At 42.3% G+C, this 27,430-nt stretch overlaps 1 protein-coding gene across 10 annotated transcripts in view; it reads right to left on the reverse strand.

The window, feature by feature from the left end:
• LOC122557729 (F-actin-monooxygenase MICAL2-like) overlaps positions 1–27,430 on the reverse strand; it is a 174,847-nt gene that overhangs the window by 113,119 nt on the left and 34,298 nt on the right. The window contains exon 1 of one of the 10 annotated variants that reach the window (XM_043705662.1): positions 13,186–13,208. The exons of 8 other annotated variants lie outside the window; for them this stretch is intronic. The gene's annotated coding sequence lies outside the window, so the exon portion shown is untranslated. Of the gene's footprint in view, positions 1–10,116; positions 10,137–13,185; positions 13,209–27,430 lie in introns of those variants that run through there. One more of the 10 variants, XM_043705663.1, reaches the window with a different exon arrangement.

Here is a 27,430-nt window from a genome sequence, read left to right on the forward strand (position 1 = left end):
AGGTCCCAGTTCTCCAGCCACACCATCAGCTAATTCTCCCAGCAAGATGAAGGACAAATAATTATTTAAGTTGAAGACTGATCAAAAAAGTCTCAATTTGGAGACATTGAAAATGAGACATCTCATGGAAAATGTCTCATTTGCCATGAGATGCTGCATTCCAATAAAATCCTAGGCACATGATCCTATCATGTACTGACCTATACTGCATTTCCCCATGATCTCCACTAGTTCCTCACTGCCCACTTTGAGTACAATGGGTGCTTAATCATAGCCCATAAAGTTCCTGCAACATAGAACAAGACCATGGATTAGTGCTGTTTCTATTTAACAGCATGAAGTATTAAATTATATTTGGGAATTCAGGCAAGCTGTTTTCGAAAACAGTATGGGATATCCCACATAACGACATTAGGATCCAATCATTTCAGGACAACCATTGCAGGAATTAATCTGTGAATGGAGTCAAGGTCTACAGAAGGAGAGAAAGGAATTTCAACCAACAAAAACTGGAGAGTGAGGGAATATTAAAAAAAAATCAGAGAACTAACTTCAGAGTTCTTGATGAAAGAAAACACAAACATTGTGTAATGCTTAGTGAATCCTCCCTCCCAGAGTGCAATTAGGAGGTATAATTATAGCTCACAATCGGAAGCAGTAATTACAAACGAGGCACGCATAATTCACAGCAGAAAAAGCACGACTAGCTGCTATCAAACACTCAGGCTCCAGGTTTGTGGCTGGCAGAAACTTGCAAATATCAGTTCAGAAGTAAGCAAAAGGACTGACCCTTTAGTTCAAGGTTTGTGTCTGTAGACTGAGTGACATCTGTGCTTGATGAACAATGTATTTGCACAAGTTGTTGCTTGTTCAGTACAATGTCAGCACATATTGTTCAATATTTAACCACTTCTAGTGAGAAATACTGGACGTGCATTTATGTAGCACTTGTCACATCTCCAGTGCCCATTGTGTCAGAAAACCACAGCAGCCTATATTATCACAGAGACTCAATGAGCCAAATCTACATTTTGCTGTCTGAGGGAACTCTTCTACTCTACTCCAATAGCACCAGAACACTCTCCACTTAGTGACGCAAGAATGAAAGAAACACCTCCATTTATAAAGCACCTTTCCCAACACCAATTGCTGCAAAGCTTTTTATAGCAAGTGATGTAAATTTGAAGGGTAGTCACAATTGTACTGTAGGAAATGCGTCAACTATTTTGCATACAGAAAGCTCTGAAATGCAGCATTATGGTAAATCATTAAACATTCTGATTTTATGATGTTGATTGAAGAAAAACATTGGCTTGGTAAGCTCTCTTGTCTTTTTGAGATTAGATTAGATTCCCTACAGTATGGAAACAGGTCCTTCGGCCCAACAAGTCCACACCAACCCTCCGAAGAGCAACCCACCCAGACCCATTCATCTACCTTTACTCCTGACTAATGTAGCTAACATTATGGGCAATTTAGCACGGCCAATTCACCTAACCTGCATATCTTTGGATTGTGGGAGGAAACCGGAGCACCCGGAGGAAACACAGGCAGACACGGGGAGTATGCACAAACTCCACACAGACCGTCACCAAGGTGGGAATTGAACCTGTGTCCCTGGCGCTGTGAAGCAGCAGTGCTAACCATTGAGCCACCATGCTGCCCACCTAATTGTGGCCATGGGAATTTTTAAATTAATATCAGAGGACAGACTGAGCCCCTGTTTAATGTCTCATTTGAAAGATGGTACTTCTGACAATACAGTGCTCACTCACACAGTACGGTGCTGTAGTGTCAACTAGGATTAGAGCTAAAATAAATGGAGTGGCACTTTGAACCTTCTGACTCAAAAATCTATAAGACAGGCTATTACCAAGGTCACAATTCCTCTTTCTTTCCAAGTTAAAAATCACACAACACCAGGTTATAGTTCAACAGGTTTATTTGGAACTACTTGATTTCAGAGTGCTGCTCCTTCATCAGGTAGCTGTGGAGCAGGATCATAAGAAACATAATTCAGAGCAAGAGGTCTTAGTGTTGAGCAACTGATACAACACAGATATACAGCATGGAAACAGACCCTTCGGTCCAACCCGTCCATGCTGACCAGATATCCCAACCCAATGTAGTCCCACCTGCCAGCACCCAGCCCATATCCCTCCAAACCCTTCCTATTCATATACCCATCCAAATGCCTCTTAAATCTTGCAACTGTACCAGACTCCACCACATCCTCTGGCAGTTTATTCCTTACACGTACCACCCTCTGCATGAAAAAGTTGCCCCTTAGGTCTCTTTTATCGCTTTCCCCTCTCACCCTAAACCTATGCCCTCTAGTTCTGGACACCCCCACCCCAGGGAAAAGACTTTGCCTATTTATCCTATCCATGCCCCTCAGTTTTGTAAACCTCTATAAAGGTCACTCCTCAGCTTCCGAAGCTCTAGGCAAAAGAGCCCCAGCCTATTCAACCTCTCCCTATAGCTCAAATCCTCCAACCCTGGCAAAATCCTTGTAAATCTTCTCTGAACCCTTTCAAGTTTCACAACATCTTTCCGATAAGAAGGAGACCAGAATTGCATGCAATATTCCAACAGTGGCCTAACCAATGTCCTTCTACAGCCGCAACATGACCTCCCAACTCCTGTATTCAATACTCTGACCAATAAAGGAAAGCATACCATATGCCTTCTTCACTATCCTATCTACCTGCGACTCCACTTTCAAGGAGCTATGAACCTGCACTCCAAGGTCTCTTTGTAAAGCAACACTCCAGAGGACCTTACTATTAAGTGTATAAGTCCTGCTAAGCTTTGCTTTCCCAAAATGCAGTACCTCATACTTACTTAAATTAAACTCCCATCTGCCACTTCTCAGTCCATTGGCCCGTCTGATCAAGATCCCATTGTAATCTGAGATAACCTTCTTTGCTGTCCACTACACCTCCAATTTTGGTGTCAGCTGCAAACTTACTAACTCTACCTCTTATGTAAATGATTTGGATGCGAGCGTAAATGATGAAAAGTAGTGGATCCAGCACAGATCCTTGTGGCACTCCACTGGTCACAGACCTCCAGTCTGAAAAACAACCCCCACCTTTGAGCCAGTTCTGTATCCAAATCCAATTTTCTCCCTGTACTCCATGAGATCTAACCTTGCTAACCAGTCTCCCATGGGGAACCTTGTCGAATGCCTTACTGAAGTTCATTAAGATCATGTCCACCATTCTGACCTCAATCGTCTTTGTTACGCCTCAAAAAAACTCTAATCAAGTTTGTGAGACATGATTTTCCATGCACAAAGCCATGTTGACTATCCCTAACCAGTCCTTGCCTTTCCAATTGCATGTACATCCTGTCTCTCAGGATTCCCTCCAACAACTTGCCCACCATCGACGTCAGGCTCACCGGTCTATAGTTCCCTGGCTTGTCCTTACTACCTTTCTTAAACACTGGCACCATGTTAGCCAACCTCCAGTCTTCCGACACCTCACCTGTGACTATCGATGATACAAATATCTCAGTAAGAGGCCCAACAATCACTTCCCTTTCTTTCTACAGAGTTCTAGGGTATACCTGATCAGGTCCTGGGAATTTATCCATTTTTATGCATTTCAAGACATCTAGCACTTCCTCCTCTGTATTATGGACATTTTTGCAAGATGGCACCATCTATTTCCCTACATTCTATATCTTCCATGTCCTTTTCCACAGTAAATACTGATGCAAAATACTCGTTTAGTATCTGCCCCATCTCCAGCGGCTCCACACAAAGGCCGCCTAGATGATCTTTGAGGGGCACTATTCTCTCTCTAGTTACCCTTTTGTCCTTAATATATTTGTAAAAACCCTTTGGATTCTCCTTAATTTATTTGCCAAAGCTAAATCATGTCCCATTTTTGCACTCCTGATTTTTCTCTTAAGTATACTCCTACTGCCTTTATACTCTAAGGATTCACTCAATCTGTCCTGTCTATACCTGACATATGCTTCTTTTTCTGAACCAAAACCTCAATTTCATTCGTCATCCAGCATTCTCTATACCTACCAGCCTTTCCTTTCACCCTGACATGAATATACTTTCTCTGGACTCTCGTTATCCCATTTCTGAAGGCTTCCCATTTTCCAGCTGTCCTTTTCCCTGCGAACATCTGCGCCCAATCAGCTTTTGAAAGTTCTTGCCTGATACTGTCAAAATTGGCCTTCCTCCAATTTAGATCTTCAACATTTAGATCTGGTCTATATTTTTCCGTCATTATTTTAAATCTGATAGAATTATGGTCGCTGGCACCAAACTGCTCCCTCACTGACACCTCTGTCACCTGCCCTGCCTTATTTCGCAAGAGTAGGTCAAATTTGGCACCTTCTTTAGTAGGTTGAACAAACCTAGATTGCTGTTAAATCTTCCATCTTTTAGAATAGGTTGCAGGTTTTGGTTCATTAATATGGAAATCCCAGAGCTTCTTTCTAGTCACAATCTCAAGAAAACTTAAGGTTTCATAAAAAAAAAAGGTGCCATCTCAGCTCAGACAATGCATTAAAGGTATAAGGTTAGAGTCTGTCTGTATCCCAAACTTGAGCCAGTACGATTCTATTTCCAAAGTAGGAATTTATAAAATGTTACATGGAATGACAGCTTGCATTTACTACCTGCAGATTGTGTGCTTTTTGAACAAAATAGAATGTACCTGCAATTACAATTCTGCAAATGCAAATTCACCCCAGAGGTGGGAAGAGAGTGTATGTGGAAGTGTGTTCATGAGGTTGATGGAGTATAAGCCTCTGAGAGGGTGTGTGTGTGTGCATACATATCTGAGAGACAGTGTGTATGAAAGAGGGTCTGTGTGAGTGTGTATGTAGGAGTGTGTGTTTGTGCGCGGGTGCGTGCATGTATAGTGTAGAGTAGTCACCTGTAGTGTGACATGAACACTAAGTCCCATTTGAGACTATCCTCATGGGTACCGAACTTGGCTATCAGCCTCTGCTTGGCCACTCTGCATTGTTGTCTATCCCCAAGTCCACCTTGGAGGATGGTCACCTTAGGCCAAATATCCCTGACCACTGAAGTGTTCCCCGACTGGGAGGGAACACCCCTGTCTGGCAATTGTTGCGCGGTGTCCATTCATCCGTTGTCGCAGTGTCTGCTTAGTCTCGCCAATGTTCCGTGCCTCAGGGCATCTTTGGCTGAGTCACATGAGTACCTGCCGTGTGCATGGTGGGTGGTGTCTGCATGTGTAATGGTAGTACCCATGTCGACACTCTGACATGTCTTGCAGTGGTTGCTGTGACAAGGTTGTGTGGTTTTGTGGTCAATGTTGTCCTGAAGGCTGGGCAGTTTGCTGCGAACAATGGTCTGTTTAAGGTTTGGCGTTTTTTTTAAATTGCGAGGAGTGGAGGCATAGAGAAGGTCTTGGTGAGGTGCTCATCCTCATCATTAATGTGTTGCAGGTTGCAAAGAACATGGCATAATGACCTTCTCAGGATACAGACACGGGATGCAACCGAAAGGGTACCCTTTGTTGTCCAATACTTCCCAGAAGTGGGGAAACTAAGTCATATTCTTCACAGCCTGCAACACATTATCGACGAGGATGAGCACCTCACCAAGACCTTCCCTATGCCTCCACTGCTCGCCTTTAAAAAACCGCCAAACCTTAAACAGATCATAGTGTGCAGCAAACTGCCCAGCCTTCAGGATAACATTGACACATCTTGCAGTGGTTGCCATGACAGGGTTGTACAGGGTTGTGGTCAGTGTGTCAACATGGATACTACCATCACACATGGGGACACCACCCACCATGTACACAACAGGTACTCATGTGACTCAGCCAGCATTGTCCATCTCATACGTTGCAAGCTAGGATGCCCTGAGGCACGTTATGTTGGTAAGACCAAGCAGACGCTACAACAATGGGTGAGTGGACACCGTGCAACAATTGCCAGACTGGAATGTTCCCTCCTAGTCGGGGAACACTTCAGTGGTCAGCGACATTCAGCCTCGGATCTTCGGGTGACCATCCTCCAAGGTGGATTTTGGGATACACAACAACGCAGAGTGGCCAAGCAGAGGCTGATAGCCAAGTTCGGTACCCATGAGGATGGTCTCAAGTCACACTATAGGTGACCCCACTATGCTAAACACACAAACAAACAAACAAACAAACTCCTACATACTCTCACTCACACAGACCCTCTCTCGTACACACTCTCTCTCTCAGACACACACCCTCTCACAGGCTTATACTCTGTCACACTCATGTACACATTCGACAAGCACGCACACACAGAAACACTCACATGCACACACTCTCACACTCTCCCACAGATACACACACTTTCTCTGTCTCTAACCATCACACACACAAGTCTATGGGGTGAATTTGCATTTGCAGGAATTGCAATTGCAGATAAATTCTATTTTGTTCAAAAAGCGCACAATCTGCAGGTAGTAAATGCAAGCTGTCAATCCATGCAACATTTTATTAATTCCTACTTTGGAAATAGAACCAGTCTGGCTCAAAGTTGGGATACAGACCTCTAAGCTCAGATCTTTAATGCATTGTCTGAGCTGGGGTGTCACTTTTTTTTTAATAAAACCTTAAGTTATCTTGAGAATGTGATTGGAAAGAAGCTCTGGGATTTACATATTGATGAACTGAAACCTGCAACCTATTCTAAAAGATGAAAGACTTAACAGCAATCTAGGTTTGTTCAAAATATCATTTCAGTTGCATGACACTGAGATCTCTTGCTATAAATTCTGTGTTACGATGCTGCACCACCGCTGCCTGATGAAGGAGCCGTGCTCCGAAAGCTAGTACAGTACTTCCAAATAAACCTGTTGGACTCTAACCTGGCGTTGTGTGATTTTTAAATTTTGTCCACCTCAGTCCAACACCGGCACCTCCACATCAGCTGTGAGAAACAAAGCTCACTGTTCAATAATTTCAGTCTGAGTCAAATTCCGAAGCAGGTATTTATTGAAACATTCTTGCAAGAAAGGGTGTCAAACAAGTAGTCACCCTGATCAGAAGGTTACATTACAATTTATACAGTTTAGTGGAGACTCTCGGTACTCCCCTTTTCCCAGTTGTTGCTTTTGCTGTTGCGCGTAGCCTATCACAAGCTCTAGCTTCACACCGCCTCTGTTTACATCTCCCACTACACTAAACCTGTCACCCCCTACCACTCATATTTATTTGCCCTATTTGGTTATCTTGTTCATACTAACTCCCTATGTGCGTGACAATTGCAACTGTCATGTCAATACATCGGTTTCTACCAGTCGACCACCTCCCTTTTTGGTTAGTTATTTCTTGGTATATACCCTCATGATTCCGCCTTGCGATTTCTGCAGAACCAAGATGCAGCTACTTGTAGCTGTTTGTGCAAGCATATCTAGCTTAACATACACCCTCCTTCATGATTCAGCCTTGTGCTTTTTGCAGAAACAACATTTGCAAGCCTCTCATACAGCCAGCACAAAAACGGCTCAAACTCTATACCCTTCTGCTTTGCCTAACAAGGATTCTAAATTTTGCTCAAAGACTAATAATATATTTTAACTTTGGCTATATCTCTCTGCACATTAACAAACTTGACATCTAACAGTCAGACTCATCATCACCTACATGTACATATGTAGATCTTATTAGTGCATTGTTTTCCCTTTGCCTTGACCAGTCTCACTCCCCTCCCAAACCACACGTTCTTATTGACTCAGTTCCTATTCATTGGATACTATGCGTATCTGGATTCTGGTGTCCTGGACCTTTGGGTTTTGATCTAATTTTCTGCACACCTTCTTTAAAGCAAAATTTTGCAGATCACACTTCCACTCAATGACCTCCAAAATCATGCCAGTCAAATGTTCCTGCTTATGTCCCTACTGCTCTCCTCCAGCACTGCACACCCTCCCTTTCCCACTAAAGTCATGGTGCCTTAGACTGTAACGTTGTACTTCACTCCCCTCTCCATTTGACAAATAGGTACTAAGCATTGGGGCCCCCTCCTTAAAATTCTCTCCCCCTTTAATAACTTCTAGTCAAATGAACCATTCAACAAACAGGTCAAAAAACAATTAATCTGGTCATCCCACATCTCTGTGGGACTGTGATGGGCACAATTGTCTGTCACATTCCTAAAGTGCACCAATTCAGACGTTTTTCAGTGGAGGTAAAATGCTGTGGGATGTCCTGAGGTTGTGAAAGAAACTATGTAAATGCAAGTTGTTTGTTTCTTTTCCTTTGGTTGGATGTTGAATTTGACTTGTGCTTGTTCTGACGTACCTCAGGCTATTTTCCATGTTAAAGGAGATACGTAAAGGCAAGTTGTTGTTGCTTCACATATGACCTCTGAGATTCTCAAACTAACCAGTAGCTTGAGACAGGGGCAACATAGGAGCCTGTTTCTATTGTTAATATAAAAGTCACCTCCTCCCCTCAAACATCACACTCAGCAGGAGAACCACATTATATTTTAAATCTTAACATATCTCCAAATTAACTTAAGATATAAATGTCCAACACAAATGAGTTTCAACTAATTGTACACACAGCAGGCTGGGAATATTCTGTAGTAATTTACCTCCTAATATAGTTCAACAATAATTGCTGTTAGCTGGATATATCTGGTGGTTGAATGAATTTTAATTTGATGGTTACGGTAATTATACTGACAAATCTGAACTTTACTTACTTATCACCAATCGCTTAGAGAATTTAATTTAATTTAATTTAGAAAACCCAGGAACAGAAAGCTAGTCTGAAATTGTGCTGGCTCAGCTCTGATGAACAGTAATCTAGACTCATAACGTTAGCTTGTTCTCTCGCCATGGATGCTGCCTGACCCCACTGTGATCTCCAGCATTTGCTGTTTTCAATCCAGATTCCAGCATTTGCAGTAATTTGCTCCTGAACACTAACTAGTTCAACATGTCTTTTTGGGTGCAAAACTGCTGTTGTTACCCAGATTGGGCCCGGATTGGTGATTCCAGAATCCTATCAATGTGCGTGGCTGAAACGGCTTCAGAGACTCAGTCTCTCACCTTCTCAGAGGGATTGGCAAGAAATGATGGTCTTACCAGTGAGAATGGCAAGAGAAAGAAACAGATTGGTAAACACCAGGAAAACATCCAATACACCAGATGGTCCAACATGATTGCTGGTGATAGTCTGGTGTGTTTAACTTACTTTCTTACTGCCAGCTGCACTAAGCCCCTGTAAAGGGAGCCAGTTTCATGTACTGTATGTTATAAGGGGCATAACAGAAAGAGAGAGTCAGAGCACAAGGGAAGGAAACAGTACACAAGGGAAGTATTCAGAGACCAAAGCAAGTAGCAGCAAATTGTAAAGCATAGTCAGTTGTGTTGTTTCCAATTACAAAATCTCTCTAGCAATTTAAATTACCATCAGAGCTGGGTGAGGCGATCAAAGCTGAAACAGTAATCTCCAAGGGACAGATATAGATAGCCGTTATCCTCTTAATAGGTTGTGGGCATTCCAGCTTTAATTTGTGTAAACAAACAAACCAGAAGGCGCAAATCATTACCAAGGTGATAACCATATAGCATGAGACTGGAGACGCAGTCCTGTCTAACTGCAGGGCACATAAATCTCACTTGGCATGTTGCTCGGATAGGTTTACTTTCCTAAATATAGAGTCCGTGTATCAAAACAACATGATTGAACCAATCCACGCTGCACACCTCAATTTAAACCAAGCAGTATTGATTAATACGTGAAGTAGACAGAGTGACCAAAAAGGTTCATCTAAATGAAAATTAGGCTGTCTCTTTCAGAAATATCAAAAATGAGTAGCTTAATGAATGACATGTGGCAGCAACAACACTGATGTGTTTATATAATTTTAAATTCATAAAATTTCCCAAGGTGCCTCACAGGTATAGTGTTAAATAAAAAAATTCAACGTCAAGTCACATAAGGAGATAATCGGACAGATGACGAAAAGGTTAGTTGAGAGGGATTTTAAGGAGCATAAAGAAGGAGAAAAACAGAGAAGCTGGGTTAGGTAGGAAATTCCAGAGCTTAGGGTGCAGGAATCTGAAAGCACAACCACTCATGATGTTGCAATTCAAAACAGAACTGTGGAACAGACCAGGATTGGACGAGTGCAGGTATCTCAAACTGACTTTGTACACATGGTTTCCAAAGCTCTCCAACCCTGAAGATTTCCATCACTTCATGTTTCAGTCTGTTGTAGATTGTTGGATAAATTTGCTTGCTGTGACTGGTCAATAAATCCATTTGTATTGATCGATCTACCAGAACTGTAGAAAGTAAATTAGATTGAGAGACCTCAATCTTTCATATCCCACCCTCTTATTCTCTCTATTCAGAATGTTTAACCTTTAACAGTCTCACCCAGATCTTGTGTCATATCTATGGGCCTCAGGATAAACCACTGACACAGGCAGGTTAGCAGGGTATCCAAGTACTGGCTAGGGGCAGCTCAGTGGTTAGCACTGCTGCTTCACAGTACCAGGGTCCCAGGTTCAATTCCAGCCTTGGGCAACTGTCAGTGTGGAGTTTGCACATTCTTCCCATATCTGTGGGGGTTTCCTCTGGGTGATCTGGTTTCCACCCACAGTCACAAAGATGTGCAGGCCAGGTGAATTGGCCATGCTAAATTGCTCATAATGTTCGGTGCATTAGTCAGAGGGAAATGGGTCTGGGTGGGTTGCTCTTCGGAGGGTCGGTGTGGACTTGTTGGGCTGAAGGGCCTGTTTCCACACTGTAGGGAATCTCAATGAAAAAAACTGGATTATGATTTCTTAGACATCAACCTTAGCTCTGTGGGCAGCACTGTCAACACGGAGTCTGCAGGCTGTGCGTTCAAATCTCAATGCAGAGTTTCGAGCTCATGATCCATACTGACAGCCCAAGTGCAGTGACTGAGTGACTGCTGCACTCTTAGTGGTGTCATCTTCCAGATAACCTACTGAACTAATTGCCTTCTCAGGTAGATGTAGGAGGTCGCACAGCATGATTTTGAACAAGAACAGGGGAGTCCCTCCAAATATTTCTTAATTAAATATCCAGAATTAAAAATAGATTGTCTTCTCCTTATCTCATTGCCAGCTGTGGGAGCTTGCTGTCCAATCATATTCCCGACTGTAACTACATTTCAAAAGGTACACAATTAGATGCAAAACACAAAGTCAACTTGCGGTTGTGAAAAGCATTGTGTACATGGTAAGTTCTAACTTGGACCTGCACGACCTTTGAAGACAGAAGCTTTGTGAACTGATCTTTTCCCAATCAAGCCAGGTTGACTCTTTGTTTTGAATTTTCCTCTCTGAATTTTGGGATCTGCGACACAGTTGCCACCCAGGAACACGATACGCAGCAAAGATCACAACCGAAAGCCCACATCCGAATTAAAAGTACTGGATATTGTGAATCATTGCTTTTAAAAGAACAGCTTAATAAACACCTTCTGTAACCACAGTTCACAACCAGAGGCAAGCTCTTTACTACTTCCTTCCTGTCAAAACATTTCTTCCTGTCGAAAATAAATAATCAATCAGTTATATCATCAGCAAGAATGGCACAGGCCTGAATCTCAGAATGATGCAAAGGATTATTGCAGGTTTCCTTTCAGAGAATATTTATACAGGATGTTGGATATCCCCTGACACTCGTACACTCCCGTCCTACACATGTAAATACCTTTAACCTGTTTCCTGTCCAGTGACCAGACTGGGGAGGGTGCTTCTATCTCTAAGAGAGATGTTCCATATTGTGAAACTTTCCTGAGGAAAGTATTAGGGGGAGAGGCCATGCTGCAACTTCACTTTTACTCCCTAAAGTCACTGCACAAGCTCAATGGCAAAGTGGGAGTGGCTAATTTCCCAATAGGAGGAACCCTACTCAAAAAAAAGAGGTGGGAATAAGGTGGTTACAATCTGATGGAAAAGCATGGGAAAACCACTAGGGGGTGTGTTGGTAGTATTTGGGGGCTTAGTTTCATTTCTGACTGTACAATTTTACATCATCATTGATGTGTGCTCATTCCCAAGGCAGAATTATGTTTTAAAAATTGCATGTTTGTCACATCTTTCACAACCATGGGATACTTCCCTGCCAATGAAGTACTTTTTAAAACACAGTCACTATTGTAATGAAGGTAATGTGACAGCCAATTTGCACATTGCAAGCTCCCATAAACAGCTATGTAGAAATGGTCAGATAACCTGTTTCAGTGTTGTTCGTTCAGGGATAAGAACTGGCTAAGACACTGAAAATACTTGTCCACTCTTATAATCAGTGTGATGGAATCTTCTACATCCACCTGTGAAGGCAGACAAGACTTCTGTTTGACATTTTATCAGAAAAGTAGCACCTTCAACACTGTAGCATTCTTACTGCATGTCAGCCTTCACTATGGGCTTAAAGGATCTGGAGTGGGACTTGAGCCCACAAGTTTCTAACTTTGAGTCAAGGGTACTACCAACTGATCATTGTGAATTGGTTTCAAAGTTTTATGCATTAAACTTAAAGTCAGGGCCCAATCTCAGGCCAGACAAGAGGAGGATTGGAAATGTCCATCACATTTGGTTCAATTCTACTTACAGTGTAAAAGATCCAGCAACACCAGGTTACAAACCAACACAGTGTTATTTGTAATCACTAGCTTTCGATGCACTGCTTCTTCATCAGGTGATTGTGAAAGAAGCAGCGCTCCGGAAGCTAGTGCTTCCAAATAAACCTGTTGGACTATAACCTGGTGTTGTTTGATTTTTAACTTTGTACACCCCAGTCCAACACCGGCTCCTCCAAATCATGTAAAAGATCCAACAGCATTATTTCAAAGACAGGCTAAGGAGTTCTGTACTGTCTTTGTCCGTGTTTATTTCTCAACTGACGTCAGTAAAACTCATCTGACCATTTACCTTGTTGCTTTTTTGTGAAATCTTGCTGCCCACTGTTTAGCTGCTACATTTCGTACATTACAGCACCAACTCTACTCTGAAAGAGAGCTTCAAGTTCAGCATTCTTCTTTTAACATCAAGATAACCGAGAATTGACAGGACCCCTGTAGATACAGGAGCCAGTTACCAGGTAAGCGGAACATATGAATTCATAATCCCGACACAGCTGCTCATGGAATGGAATTCAATCAACCAACTCATCTTAAGGGTGGTTCAAAAGATTTAGGACTTACAAATACTCAATTGGTTCAATGCAATTCTTCAGGGAACATCATCATCGTTGTGGTTATCCCTGGAGGTCGAGGATGATGATCTTCGTTCCATTGATCTATTTATGGGCTCTCTAGTGGCTTATGAGTCTAATCTTGGCTTTGAAAGTTCTTCCACTTTCAGGTCTTTTAGTTCCAGATGGTAGATCAGGCTTTGGTTGTTGCTGCCTCATTTTCTGTTGGCCTACATGTGATACTGTTGAATCTTCGTGCCCTTTAAATTGGTCAAGCCTTTTGTGTGAATAATTAACACGCAGGTCAGTACCACCAAAATGGGAATGCCTCTTTCAAAAGCACCATAAAGATTGAGTAATAGCCGAGTCAGCCATCCCCAGAATGACTAATGGATGCATCATTCAATGAGAGGTAAGGATTTTATTTACACATTCATAAAATTTGAGCAATGCTGGTACGGTCAGCATTTACTTCTCATCCCTAATCTCTACCGAGAAGGCAGTGCTGAGTCATTCATTATGCCCATGTGGTGATGCTGCTTCCACAGTCATAAAGACATTGCAGCACAGGGCGGGAGTGGGGTGGAGGAGGGTGTGAGTGGTTTTCAAGATTTTGGTTCAAGAACAATGAGGGAATGAGTATACAGCACACTCAAAGATTGGACTTTAAGTGGAATGAGGGAGACTGGGGCACCCTGAAGAAGATGCAGAGGACATTCTCGAGAAACACTTTCAAGACAACCAGTAGTGAGAGACCTCAGCTGTGTGGAGAGACTGGAGAAACTGAAGTTGTTCTCCTCAGAGTAGAAAAAGCAAAAGGTTTAATAGAGGTGTTCAAAGTCTTGAAAGAGTAGTTAAGAAGAAAGATAAACTGTTTCCACTGGCAGGAGAGTTGATACTAAATGAATACAGTTTTGTGGTCATGGGTAAAAGAATTGGAAGAGGAAGTGTAAAACTTGTTTTCATATAATGAGTGAGTTTGTTATAATCTGGAAATGTGCTGGTGGAAGTAGATTCAATAATAACTTTCAAAAAGGAATTGGATCAATACCTGTAAAAAGAAACATTGTGGGGCTCTGTAAAAAGAACAGTGGAGTGGAATTTAATAAGCCATCATCATCGTTGTGGTTATCCCTCGAGGTCGAGGATGATGGCCTTCATTCCATTGAGCTATTTATGGGCTCTCTAGTGGCTTATGTGTCCAATCTTGGCTTTAAAAGTTCTTCTGCTTTCAGGTCAATTAGTTCCAGATGGTAGATCAGGCTTTGGTTGTCACTGCCTCGCTTTCCATTGTCTTCGTTTTTCTTCCAGTTCTGCACATCTATTGGCTTCAAAAGTTGCTGTTCCTTCTCGGATGATGGTTTGTCAGAGTTTCCTCTCCTTGGCATTGGTTTCCCAATTGTTGATGTCGATGTTACAGTTCTTCATGTTGGCTTTTAACATTACTTTGAATCTCTTCTGTTGTCCGCCTCTTTTACATTTGCCTTCTTTAAGCTTGGAGTAGATGATTTGTTTCAGCAGACGTTTGTCGTTCATCTGAACAACATGACCACTCCATCTTAGTTGGTTCTTGGTGACATAGGCTTCAATGCTTGTTGTTTTTGCTTCATTCAGCACACTGACGTTGGTTCTTCTATCCTACCAGCTGATATTCAAGATGTTTCAAAGGCAGTGTTGATGGAACTTTTCAAATGCCCTCAGATGTCGTCTGTAGGTTGAAGTTGTTCATGACATTTTTCTTGTCATTGTTGCATTGTGAAGATCATGTTGATTGTTCCAGGTGATGAACCAAAACTGGCTTGTGTTCCCGGAAGGAATTTCTCGGCTAAACGCTTGAGCCGGTTGTTCATGACGTGGGTGAGGATCTTTCCTACTGTTGCTAACAGGGAAATTTCAAGATAGTTTCTGCATTCAAATCGAGGAACTTTCCTTCTGTAGATGGTAATGATTGAAGAGTCTCTAAAGTTTGCTGGTATGCCTTCATTTATCCAAAGCTTGATAAGACGTTGATACAGTTGATAATGAAGCAGGTTACCGCAATTTTTTGTAGACTTTGGCTGATATTTCATTGAGTCCAGTGGCCTTGTTGTTTTTCAAGGTTTTGATGACTTCCTTGACTTCAAGTGTTGGTATTTTGTTTAGGGAGTCGTCAATGGGCTGTTTTGGAATGTTGTTGATCACATTCCTGTCAAGTGGGATGGTTTGATTTAGAAAATCTTCAAAGTGCTCTCTCCATCTAGAATTGATGTTAGCATTGCTCTTCAGGATGGTTGAACCATCTTTGCCTTTGACAGGGTCTTGACAGTGAGTGGATGGGTCAAAAATAGCTTTAGTTGTGTTAAAGAAGCCTCAAGTCTCATTGGCATCCACTAGTTGTTGGATTTCCTGAGCTTTCTCCCTCCGCCATTGGTTTTTCAGATTTCCGGTGCTCTTCTGGACTGCAGCCTTGCATTCCTGGTCGAGTTTCCTTTTGGTAGCCAATTGTTGGTCATTTGTAAGGTGATGAAAGCTTTTCTCTTTTTGTCGATAAATTGTTAGAGGAGTTTGTTGTTATCAGCGATCCAATCCTGATGTTTTATCGTCTTGAACCCAATTGTTTCTTTGCAGGAGGTGATGATAACATTCTTCAATTGATTCCAGTATTCTTCTACTAATGGTGGGATTTGTTGAGGCAGCTGTTCTTGAAGATTTTGTTGGAACCTCTGTTTATGGTTGATGTCTTGGAGGATGTCAACATTAAATTTCTTGATAGTTTTGTGATTTTAATGTTTCCGCTACAGGCCGGATCTTCATTCTCATGGTGAATGAGATGAGTCAATGGTTTGTCCAGGACTCATCAGCACCAGTAACAGCTTTTGTTGTCAGCGCACCTTGTTGGTCCAGAGATTGTACAATGATGTAGCCAGTGTTTGAAGCATGGATGCTGCCAGGAGACTTCATGCCTGTTTTTCTGGCAAAATAGGGCGATTGTAATCACTAGATTATGCTCAGCACATTTGGTGAGGAGGACTATTCCATTGGTGTTGACCTTCCCAACTCCTTCCTTATCTATTATTCCAGTCCAGAGCCTATGATCTTTCCCAACTCTGGCACTGAAGTCTTCCAAGAGAATGATCTTGTCATTTTTGGGAACAGAGGAAAGGACGTCATCAAGTTGGATGCAGAAGTTCTCCTTTACTTCACCTTCAGCATCCAGAGATGGAGCATAGGCATTGCTGATGGTGGCATGTTGGTTCTTGATGAGCTGGATTCGCAGAGTTGTGAAACATTCATTGCTTCCCAGGTAGTTGCTCTGTCAGCTTCTGAAGTAGGCTGTTTCAGATGGCAAAACGCACTCCATGGATCCTTAGTTGTTCAGAATTAAGCCCTTTCCAGAAAAAGGTGTATTGACCTTGCTCTTCCTTCAATTGCTCTTCTCCAGCTCTACGGGTCTCACTCAGAGCAACAATGTCAAAGTTGAATTTTTGGAGTTCCCGGTCGACAAAGGCAGTTCTCCTCTCTGGCCAGTCTGGGTTTGGATTAGCCATCAGAGTTTGTATATTCCAGGTTCCAAATTTCATTGTTTCACTTCTCAATGTTTTTCGATCGCATAATGGTGATTCCCCGGACGTAGGTTTCCAGACAGAATGGGGTGAAGCAGACTATTTTTAGGGCACCTTTTCTAGATGCCTCCTGGTTCAGGGTGAGCAGAGTGGATCCTAATTAGGCCTCTCAGATTGAATACTGCTACTGAACAACTTTTCCTGCTTCTGTCCAAACATGCTGGTTCTTGACAAGGAGTTTCCAGCCATCACATTGCTTGCGCCCATCCCCCTCCCCAGTCACCAAAAGACTTGAAAAAGTAGCCCACAGAGCAAAGATGCCAAGCGTGTATTTGTTGCACTCCAAGAAGTACACGATACTTCACAAATCAGCCAACTGATTCCAATGTCATGGAGACAATGACAATTGAAGTGGATGGATTTGTTGCAGCCTTCATCCACCTTCACAGCCATTGAGTTCGAAGTAACTTGGTCCGCCTTTCCATAATTGAGGTCTTGGTTGAATGGCTTTGTGTCAGGGACCTAACCCTCGACCTTACCCCCATGGGTGACTCTACCAGGAGCATAGCTCCAGACAGCATCGCTCACGAGATCTCAGGATCTCAAGCTCCTGGGAGTGGTCATCAACAACAAGTTTTCTTGGACTCTTTATGTGGACGCACTGGTTAAAAAGGCCCAACAATGTCTCTTCTTCCTCAGGCAGCTGAGGAAATTTAGCATGACGGCAAATACCCTTGTCAACTTTTATAGGTGTGCCATCGAGAGTATTCTGTCAGGATGTATCACTACCTGATATGGCAACTGTACCATTCAAGATCGGAGATGGTTATAGAGAGTGGTGATCTCAGCCTGGACAATCACAAAGGCCAACCTCCCATCTATAGAATCCATCTACCAGGCCCGCTGTCAAGAAAAGGCTGCCAGCAGTCTCAAAGATCCATCCCACCCTGGCAATGTTTTTCTACAACCTCTACCATTGGGGAGAAGGTACTGAAGCCTGAAAACAAACAAGCAAACAAACAAACACACACACACAATTCGAACAGTTTCTACCCTACTGTTGTTAGAATACTGAATGGACTCACAAACCCTTAGCATTCGCCAATACCTGTATTTTTGTTTTTGCCGTTGTTTACCTATTATTTGCTTATCTATGCTATTTAACTCTGTGATCTGCCTGTATTGCTGCAAGAAAAAGCTTTTCACTGTGCCTCGGTACACGTGACAATAAATTCAATTCAAATTCAGGACCACACAAGCTTCTCCACCATGACAAGGTGACAATCTACAGAGAGCTAATCACAATGACTGAATAACCTCCTTCTGTGCTGCATGATTTTATGACATGATCAGAAAGGTTTTTTTGCAAAACATCTGCAATGATTGAAACAGTGTAGTGCCAGTAATTATTTTAGAACTCAAGAGAAATATGTGACATTTAATCCATCAATTATTAGTTAAATACTGTATTGTATGACCCTGTGTTCCAGTCCTTTGGTCACATGCCAGACTTCGTAGTTGGAAGCCCCCACTTTATAAAGTTCCAAAGTCCACAGAAATATTTTAAATCTCTTGTGGCGAAATTGGGAATTTGAAACAGGGCCCCCAGCCTCCGACCAGTTGCCTGCCTTAGATGTACCAAGTATATAGTTATTAGCACAGAAGCAAAATACTACAGTGCTCTCAGCCAAACCAAAGGCTTTCTGAAATTCAAAAACATGGCACTTTGGCAGATGTGATGACTGCAGGACGGGTGGGGCCTTCTTAAACTCAAAAAACATTCCAGTATTACAGCAGTCACTACCCTTATAAAGTTCTGAAGGGTCGCTCGACCTGAACCGTTAACTCTGCTTTCTCTCCACGGATGCTGCGAGACCTGCTGAGTTTTCCCAGCAATTTCTAATTTTGACGCTTACAAAGTACTTCATTGACAATGGAAAGCTTTCACATGTCCCAAGTTTGAGAAAGGCCCTCCAGAAATGCAAGTCTTTCTTCTATTCCTGTGTTGGCAGGGTGATGGAAACAAAGTGGAACAGTTCCAAATGTTCTACCATTTATCTAATATCAATCTAGTGTTAGCCCATTGTCAGTCAGGCAGACCTCACAAAGGAGATACAGTATTGGCAGGAGAGGGGTTTCAACGCAGATTCACCAGAAAAGTTTTTGAGCTAAAAATAAAATTACATGATGAAGAAAAGTTGCATGAACTATGCTTCTATTCCCTCAGAGGTTTGGGAAGTCAACTAAAATTTTTAAAGTTGAGATTGTTAAGTTTTGGCTGGTTACGGTTATTGGGTGATGAGGATCAAAATGTGGCATGGTACAGATCAGCGTCTATCAAACTGAATGATGGACAGACCAAGCTCGAGTGGCTGAATGGCCTCCTCCTGTTTCTGTATTGTGGAGTGAAGGTAAAAGGATAGTAGCTAATCCATTACATTACCCAGCAACTCACTTTAATTTTGAAATATTTTGACAAAATATTCCATCTCTTATTGTCCTGTTATGTAAATTCAGACAGGACCTGAAATATTTCTCAGTATATTTAATATGACCTGCATTCAGTATGGTGCATTTACTGCAATTGCAGTCAATGGAAATAAATCAAAGAATGGTGGGAAGAGTACATAATGAAGTTGACTACAGGCAAAGTTAAAGTCAATTATTTTGAATCTGTGCAGGTGGCAAACTTGGATCTTAAGTTTCCACAACCGTTCAATAATAAAAGCTGATTTTCTTTAGGAGTTCATTAAACACAAACAAAATATTTCTGTTTCGATAGAGTCTCTTTTTGGAACTACTCATGTCAATTAGTAATTGGTACCCACCTATTTAGTAATAAATCGGAGTTTCCAGTGAAATGACATGAAGAGTCATTTCTAGCTGGTTGTTTTCTCGTCCGTTGCTAATGCTGCCAACAAGTAGGAGTTTGCTTACATCCCTTAAGAAGCAGGAGTGGGTTACATTGCTTGTCAAACCTGTCCCTTCATTCAATATGATCTTCTGATCTTCAATATCAACCTTCCTGCACTATCCCCAGATCCCGTCATTCCATTAATATCCAAAAATCCAGTAATCTCAATCTTGAACAGACAACAATTGAGTACCCGCATCCCTCTGGGATACAGCATTCCAAACACTACAATATTTTAAATCCCGATGGATATCCCAAAGCTCTTCAGTCAATGAAATACTTATGAAGTGCAGCCATTGTTGTTACATGGCAACTACGCTCATCAATTTGTCAGCAAAATGTTATCATCAGGTGAAGATGGATAATTTGGCTCCCCTCCTTTTAACTCTCTCTGTCAGTCACAATAGTTTTTATATTTCTATTTAGCACACAGCTATCACACTTCAACTTGATCAAAATTAAGGAGCCAGTTGCAAGGTTTGCTTGAATGAAAGTAAATACAATAATATTACTCTAAGAAACATAATAATAAACATGGCATTCACATACAAAGCTAATAAGTGTGAAAAGGATGCGCCCCGTGCAGATAGGATAACTAAAGGGTATGCAGTTTAAAATTTCTTAGAAGTTTTGAGGTGTTAGATTTTTAACCTGAGTCCACAGTTGTTTAATTGTTGGTTGATGTCCTCAGCAGTGCTGAAGTTTACAACAGGTATAAAGGACAGTTTGTGTAACATCTGCCATTGGGAAACTGTTGGCCTATTATAAAGGATGTAATAGCATTTAGTAATGTATAATATAACCAAGCAGTGTCAGCATAGCTTCCTGAAGGGAAAATCATGCATGACAAATCTGTTAAAGTTCTTTGAGAAGGTATCAAGCAGGATAGATAACGAATCAGTACAAAGAATGTACTTGGATTTCCAAGACACGTTTGAGAAGAAGATGATGCACATAAGGCTATATAAAGTACTCCCATAGTGTTGGGAGTAATGTACTAGCATGCTGAGAGGATTGTCTAATTTCTAGAAGTTCTGTACTTTCATGGCTTGGATGAGGGGAGTGAATATATTATTGCCAGTTTGGCAGATGACACAAAAATAGGTGGGAAGACAAGTGGTAAGGATGTCAAAAAGTCTGCAGATGGATACAGACATATTAAGTGAGTAAGCAAATACTCAGCAGAGGGAATAGAATGTGGAAAATTGAGAGGTTATGCAATTTGGAAAGAGCAATTGAAGGGATGATTATTATTTAATTGGAGTAGAACTGAAGAAAGCAGCAGTAGAGGTTGATTGGGTGGTCCTCATGCATGAATTACAAAAACTAGAATACATATTCAGTGGGTAATGGGGAAGACAAATTGAGTACTGTTCTTTATCACAAAAGGGAATAGAGGATAAAAATGGGAAGTCTTGCTAAAATAAAGGCACTAGTTAGACCATACCTAAAATACTTTAAACAGTTTTGGTCTGATTTCTAAGAAAAGATATACTGGCATTGGGTGTAGTTCAGAGGAAGTTCATCATTTTCAGTCTAGGTATGCAGGGATTTTCTCATGAGGATAGGTTGAGTAGGACAGAGTTCAGAAGAAAGAAAGGAGACCTTATTGAAATAAAGAAGATTCTTAGTGGGCTTCACACTATAGATGTAGAGAGGCTGTTCTCTCTTGTGGGAATGTCTAGGACCATATATAATCTCAAAGGATGGGATCTCCATTTAAGAATGAGAAGAGGTAAACTTTATTCTGTCTAAGGACGGTAAATCTGTGGAATTCTTTACCACAGAGGGCTGTAGGTAGGAGAGAGAAAGCGAGAGAGAGAGCGCGAGAGCGCGAGAGCGCGAGAGCGCGAGAGCGTGAGAGCGCTAGAGCAAGAGCGCGAGAGCAAGAGCGCGAGAGCAAGAGCGCGAGAGCGCGAGCAGAAGAGAGAGAAAAAGGAGAGAGAAAAAGGAGAGAGAAAATGGAGAGAAAAAGAAAGAGAAAGAAAGAGTTCTTGCATTACTAAATCTGTGTCCTTTCTCTCTCAGCTGCTACTGAACACGACAATTGAAATATAGTTTAATGTGGATTTGAGAGTCTGGTCACATTGTATTTCAAACCTAACAAACCACAGAGAGAGAGAGACCTATCAATTCCCAATGTGTGAAACTCTCACAGAACTGTGAAAGAAAACAGTAGATGCAAATCTGGCTTTCTTGATCAGATGCCTGGTTTCAATGTCTTCAGTTAAAATGTAATTATAATACAAACACTTTTGGTTATTACACATTGGTCTCCTGCCTTGCTTCAGTCTGTGAATCAGGTGATCACAGCATCTATTTTAGATTTGTATTTGTTCTTGTTTCAAAATTAAAAGATTTCAGTCAAGGAAAGGTCTCAAATATTGCAATCAGCTGACAGAAATTAAAATTTGACAGTCAATATTTACCATGATCTTAACAAAAATATGAGAATGAACAGATCATTCAGCTCACTAACTCCATCCCACAATCCAGTTAGCTAATGGCTAGTCTGTATCTCAATACCATTCTCCTGCTTTTTGTCCATATCAATGAAAACCTTTGCCAAACAATGATCTGTCCAACTGGGTCAAAAGGTCCTAATTGGTCCCTGGCATGCAGAGCCTTATTTTGGGGTGTGGAGGATTTTCAGATTTCCAGTCTATGTCAACACCCCCAGGAATGTTAGACAGCTCTTCTGTTTGACTAACAACACCTCATTACCCCATAGCTTGGGGATACTGAAGTAAGTAAGTACCACTTGGACTGGAGACATTCAGAAAGGTAGCTCCTCACCACCTTCCTCAAGGGGACTAAGGGATGGACAATAAATGCTCATCTATCCAGTGACACCAACAATTTGTGAAAAAAATTTTTAGAATCTGTCGCACGGTGTACACAATTCTTGGAAAAAATTCATTGTCAGATGTGCTGGACTTGTAAATGCTACAGATGTTAGAAAGTCCATAACCTTGCTTCTATAAAAGTCTACAAATGAAAATCAAAACAGGTGTCAATCTTAGTACCCATTCCGCACCTTGTGCCTGTGTCAACTCTTTGAAAGAGCAATCCAATTGTTTCCCCTCTTTCTGCCTAACCCTGTAAATTGCTTCTTTTCAGAAATATGTCCAATTCCCTGTTTTCAGATGACATGCTGGCATCCATTTGCATTGCATTGTAAAGCGAGGTACAAGCAACTAAATTCCAGTGGCTTCCTAATATTAAAAGAAATAAGGATATTAAAAGAAATAAGGTTGCCTCCCAGGTGCAAGGGTACGTGATGTCTCTGATCGTGTTTTCCGGGTCCTGGAGGGGGAGGGGGAGCAGCCCGAAGTCGTGGTCCATATTGGCACCAACGACATAGGTAGGAGGAGTGCCGAGGATGTTAGACAGACTTTCAGGGAGCTAGGTTGGAAGCACAGAGTTAGAACGAACAGAGTTGTTGTCTCTGGTCTGTTACCCGTGCCACGTGATAGAGAGTCGAGGAATAGGGAGAGAGAACAGTTAAATGCGTGGCTACAGGGATGGTGCAGGAGGGAGGGATTCCGGTATTTGGATAACTGGGGGTCTTTCTGGGGAAGATGGGACCTCTATAAACAGGATGGTCTACACCTGAACCTAAGGGGCACCAGTATCCTTGTTGGGAGGTTTGCTAGTGCTCTTGGGAGGGGTTTAAACTAACTCTGCAGGGGCATGGGAACCCAGACTGTAGCTTTAGGGTGCAGGAACTGGAGTGTAGGGAGGTTAGGAACATGGCATCAATATCCAAGGATGGTGCCTGTAAACAGGAAAGTGGCTTGAAGTGTGTATACTTCAATGCAAGAAGTATACGAAATAAGGTAGGTGAACTTGCAGCGTGGGTTGGTACCTGGGACTTCGATGTTGTGGCTATTACGGAGACATGGCTAGAACAGGGACAGGATTGGCTGGTGCAGGTTCCGGGATTTAAATGTTTTAGTAGGGTCAGAGATGGGGGTAAAAGAGGGGGAGGTGTGGCATTGCTTGTCAAAGATAGTATTACAGTGGTGGAAAGGACGATGGATGAGGACTTGCCATCTGAGGTAGTTTGGGCTGAGGTTAGGAATAGGAAAGGTGAGCTCACCCTGTTAGGAGTTTTTTACAGGCCTCCTAACAGTCCTAGAAACGTAGAAGAAAGGATAGGGAAGGTGATTCAGGAGATGAGTGACAGTAATAGGGTGGTTGTTATGGGGGACTTTAACTTTCCTGATATTGATGGGGAAAGCTATAGCTCAAGTTCGTTAGATGGGTCAGTGTTTGTTCAATGTGTGCAGGAGAGTTTCCTGACACAATATGTAGACAGGCCAACAAGAGGTGAGGCCATACTGGATTTGGTTCTGGGTAACGAACCAAGCCAGGTGTTAGAATTAGAGGTAGGTGAGCACTTTGGGGATAGTGACCATAATTCGGTGATTTTTACTCTCGTGATGGAGAGGGAAAAGTGTGTACTACAGGGCAAGAGTTATAGCTGAGGTCAGGGAAATTATGATGCGGTGAGGCATAACTTAGGATGTGTGGCTTGGAAAAGTAGACTCCAATATCCATCTGAGATGTCTTAGAGAAGGCCAGAAGGGAGTGGCATTGCCTAAGGTAAGTCACCACACGAACTACTAATCAATAACATGCATAAATGGAGAGCGGTACAGACAAACAAACACATTAACACGCATGCACAGCAACATGCACTTTGTCTGTTACACACACACGCACACACAGAAAAATTCAGGCATCACCAAGGTTGTTCAAAAAGGGGAGTTTGTTCAAAAAGGGGAGTAGGGATAACCCTAGTTACTATAGGCCGGTGAGTCTCACTTCTGTTGTGGGCAAAGTCTTAGAGAGAATTGTAAGGGATAGGATTTATGCACATCTGGATAGGAATAATGTGATCAAGGCTAGTCAGCATGGTTTTGTGGAGGGCAGGTCGTGCCTCACAAACCTTATTGAATTCTTTGAAAAGGTGACGAAGGAGGTTGATGAGGGGATAGCGGTAGATGTGGTATATATGGATTTTAGTAAGGCGTTTGATAAGGTTCCCCATGGTAGGCTACTGCAGAAAATACGGAGATATGGCATTGAGGGTGAGTTGGAGGTTTGGATTAGGAATTGGCTGGATGGAAGAAGACAGAGGGTAGTAGTTGATGGCAAAGTTTCTTCATGGAGTGCCGTCACTCGCGGTGTTCCGCAAGGATCTGTTTTGGGACCATTGCTGTTTGTCATTTTTATAAATGACCTGGAAGAGGGGTTAGAAGGTTGGGTGAGCAAGTTTGCGGATGATACGAAAGTCGGAGGAGTTGTTGACAGTGAGGAAGGATGTGGCAGGTTACAGCAGGATATAGAGAAGCTGCAGAGCTGGGCAGAAAGGTGGCAAATGGAATTCAATGTAGCTACGTGTGAGGTGATTCACTTTGGGAAGAATAACAAAAAGATGGGGTACTGGGCTAATGGTCGGATACTTGGTAGTGTGGATGAGCAGAGGGATCTTGGTGTCCATGTACATAGATCTCTGAAAGTTGCCACCCAGGTAAATCGTGCGGTGAGGAAGGCATATGGCGTACTGGCTTTTATTGGTAGAGGAATTGATTTCCGGAGTCCTGAGGTCATGATGCAGTTGTATAAGACTCTGGTGCGGCCGCATCTGGAATATTGTGTGCAGTTTTGGTCGCCATACTATAGGAAGGATGTGGAGGCACTGGAACGGGTGCAGAGGAGGTTTACCAGGATGTTGCCTGGTATGGAAGGAAGATCGTATGAGGAAAGACTGAGACACTTGGGGCTGTTTTCATTAGAGAAAAGAAGGTTTAGGGGTGACTTGATTGAGGTGTACAAGATGATTAGGGGGTTAGATAGGGTTGAACCTTTTCCCGCGTATGGAGTCGGGTATTACAAGAGGGCATAGCTATAAATTAAGGTGGGGGGGGTAGATATAGGACTGAAGTTAGGGGTAGGTTCTTCACTCAGCGTGTCGTAAGTTCATGGAATGCCCTGCCTGTAGCAGTGGTGGACTCTCCCTCTTTATGGGCATTTAAGCGGGCATTGGATAGGTATATGGAGGATAGTGGGTTAGTATAGGTTAGGTGGGCTTGGATCGGCGCAACATCGAAGGCCAAAGGGCCTGTACTGCGCTGTATTGTTCTATGTTCTATGTTCTAAAAAAAAATCAAAATCAGACCCCAAACCTCTGTCACACCTCAGCAGCTATTCTGAGTCAGTTCTTTCAAGGAAGTTATTTTTCCAGCTAGTTTAATTTATTTTTTGTCACTTGGACTGAGGCTTAAATCCCACTTTCCCCTGCCTGTAAATTCCCCTGGAGCAGGGAGTTAAACTGGGGAGGACTGAGCCCTTCAACAGGAGGAGGAGGGCGGAACAACTTCAGGAAGTGTTTGACCGATGACTTCTCCCTTAATTTTGATTGCCCCATTTACATGATCAATCTAATGAGCTATGCTCCCTGACTCCTGCTTAAACTGCTCATTGGCGAGCCTGGACAAAGCAGGATTGCTTCCCGGATTTCCCCCTCCTCCATTCCTGCGGGATATCAATTTAGCGAGGGTTAAACTCTATGCTGTCTTTGCTCGAGATACGCCCTTTCACCTGAGGGAGTTTCTGCCTCTCACTATAGTCCTGGCAGCTTCCCCTCCCTGCTTGCAGCATAATACATTCCCTTCAACAATAGCTCAAACCTTCTTTCCTTTCCTGACAAGAACTAATCAGATCACACTAGAATTCCTGCCCTACAAGGGCATAATGGTTAGGGGTTGTAACATTCAAACATAGACTGGGACTGCCGTAGTGTTAAGGGCCTGGATGGAGAGGAATTTGTTAAGTGTGTACAAGAAAATTTTCTTATCCAGTGTGTGAATGTACCTACTAGAGAAGGAGCAAAACTTGACCTTCCCTTGGGAAATAAGGCAGGGCAGGTGACTGAGGTGTCAGTGGGGGAGCACTATGAGACCAGTGATCATAATTCTATTAATTTTAAACAGTTATGGAATAGGATAAACCTGATAAAAAAAAGTTAAAGTTCTAAATTGAAGTAAGACCAATCTTGATGGTATTAGGCAAGAACTTCCAAAAGTTGACTGGGAGAAGCTATTCACAGGTAATGTTGGAAAGTGAGAGGCCTTCAAAAATGAGATAACAACAGTTCAAAGACAGGATGTTCCTGTTAGTGTGAAGGGTAAGGCTGGTTTATGTAGGGGATTACTAGAGAAAGTGAGGCTCTGCTCAAGAAAAAGGAGGAGGCATGTGTCAGATATAGATAGCTGGGATCGAGTGAATCCCTCGAGGAGTATAAAGACAGTAGGAATATACTGAAGAGTGAAATCAGGAGGGCAAAAAGGGGACATGAGATGTCTTTGGCAAATAGAAGAATTCAAAGAGATTTTGCAAATACATTCAGGACAAAAGCGTAAATAGGGAGATAATAGGGCCCCGTAAAGATCAACAAGGCCATCCATGTGTGATGGGTGAGATACTAAATAAGTATTTTGTGTCAGTATTTACTGTGGGAGGGTATGGAAAATGAATAGTGATATCTTGAAAAGTTTCCATAATACAGTGGAGGAGGTGCTGAATGTCTTAAAACAATAAAAATGGGTAAATCCTCAAGAAATGATAGGTGTATCCCAGAACTTTGTAAAAAGCTAGAAAAGAGATTGCTGGGCATTTTACTGAGATATTTGTATCAATAGCCACAGGTGAGGTACCAGAAAATGGGAGATTGGCTAATATGGTGCCATTATTTAAGAAAGATGGTCAGGAAAAGCTAGAGAACTATAGAC

This window comes from Chiloscyllium plagiosum, chromosome 16 (assembly GCF_004010195.1).
Source record: "Chiloscyllium plagiosum isolate BGI_BamShark_2017 chromosome 16, ASM401019v2, whole genome shotgun sequence".
Classification (NCBI taxonomy): domain Eukaryota; kingdom Metazoa; phylum Chordata; class Chondrichthyes; order Orectolobiformes; family Hemiscylliidae; genus Chiloscyllium; species Chiloscyllium plagiosum.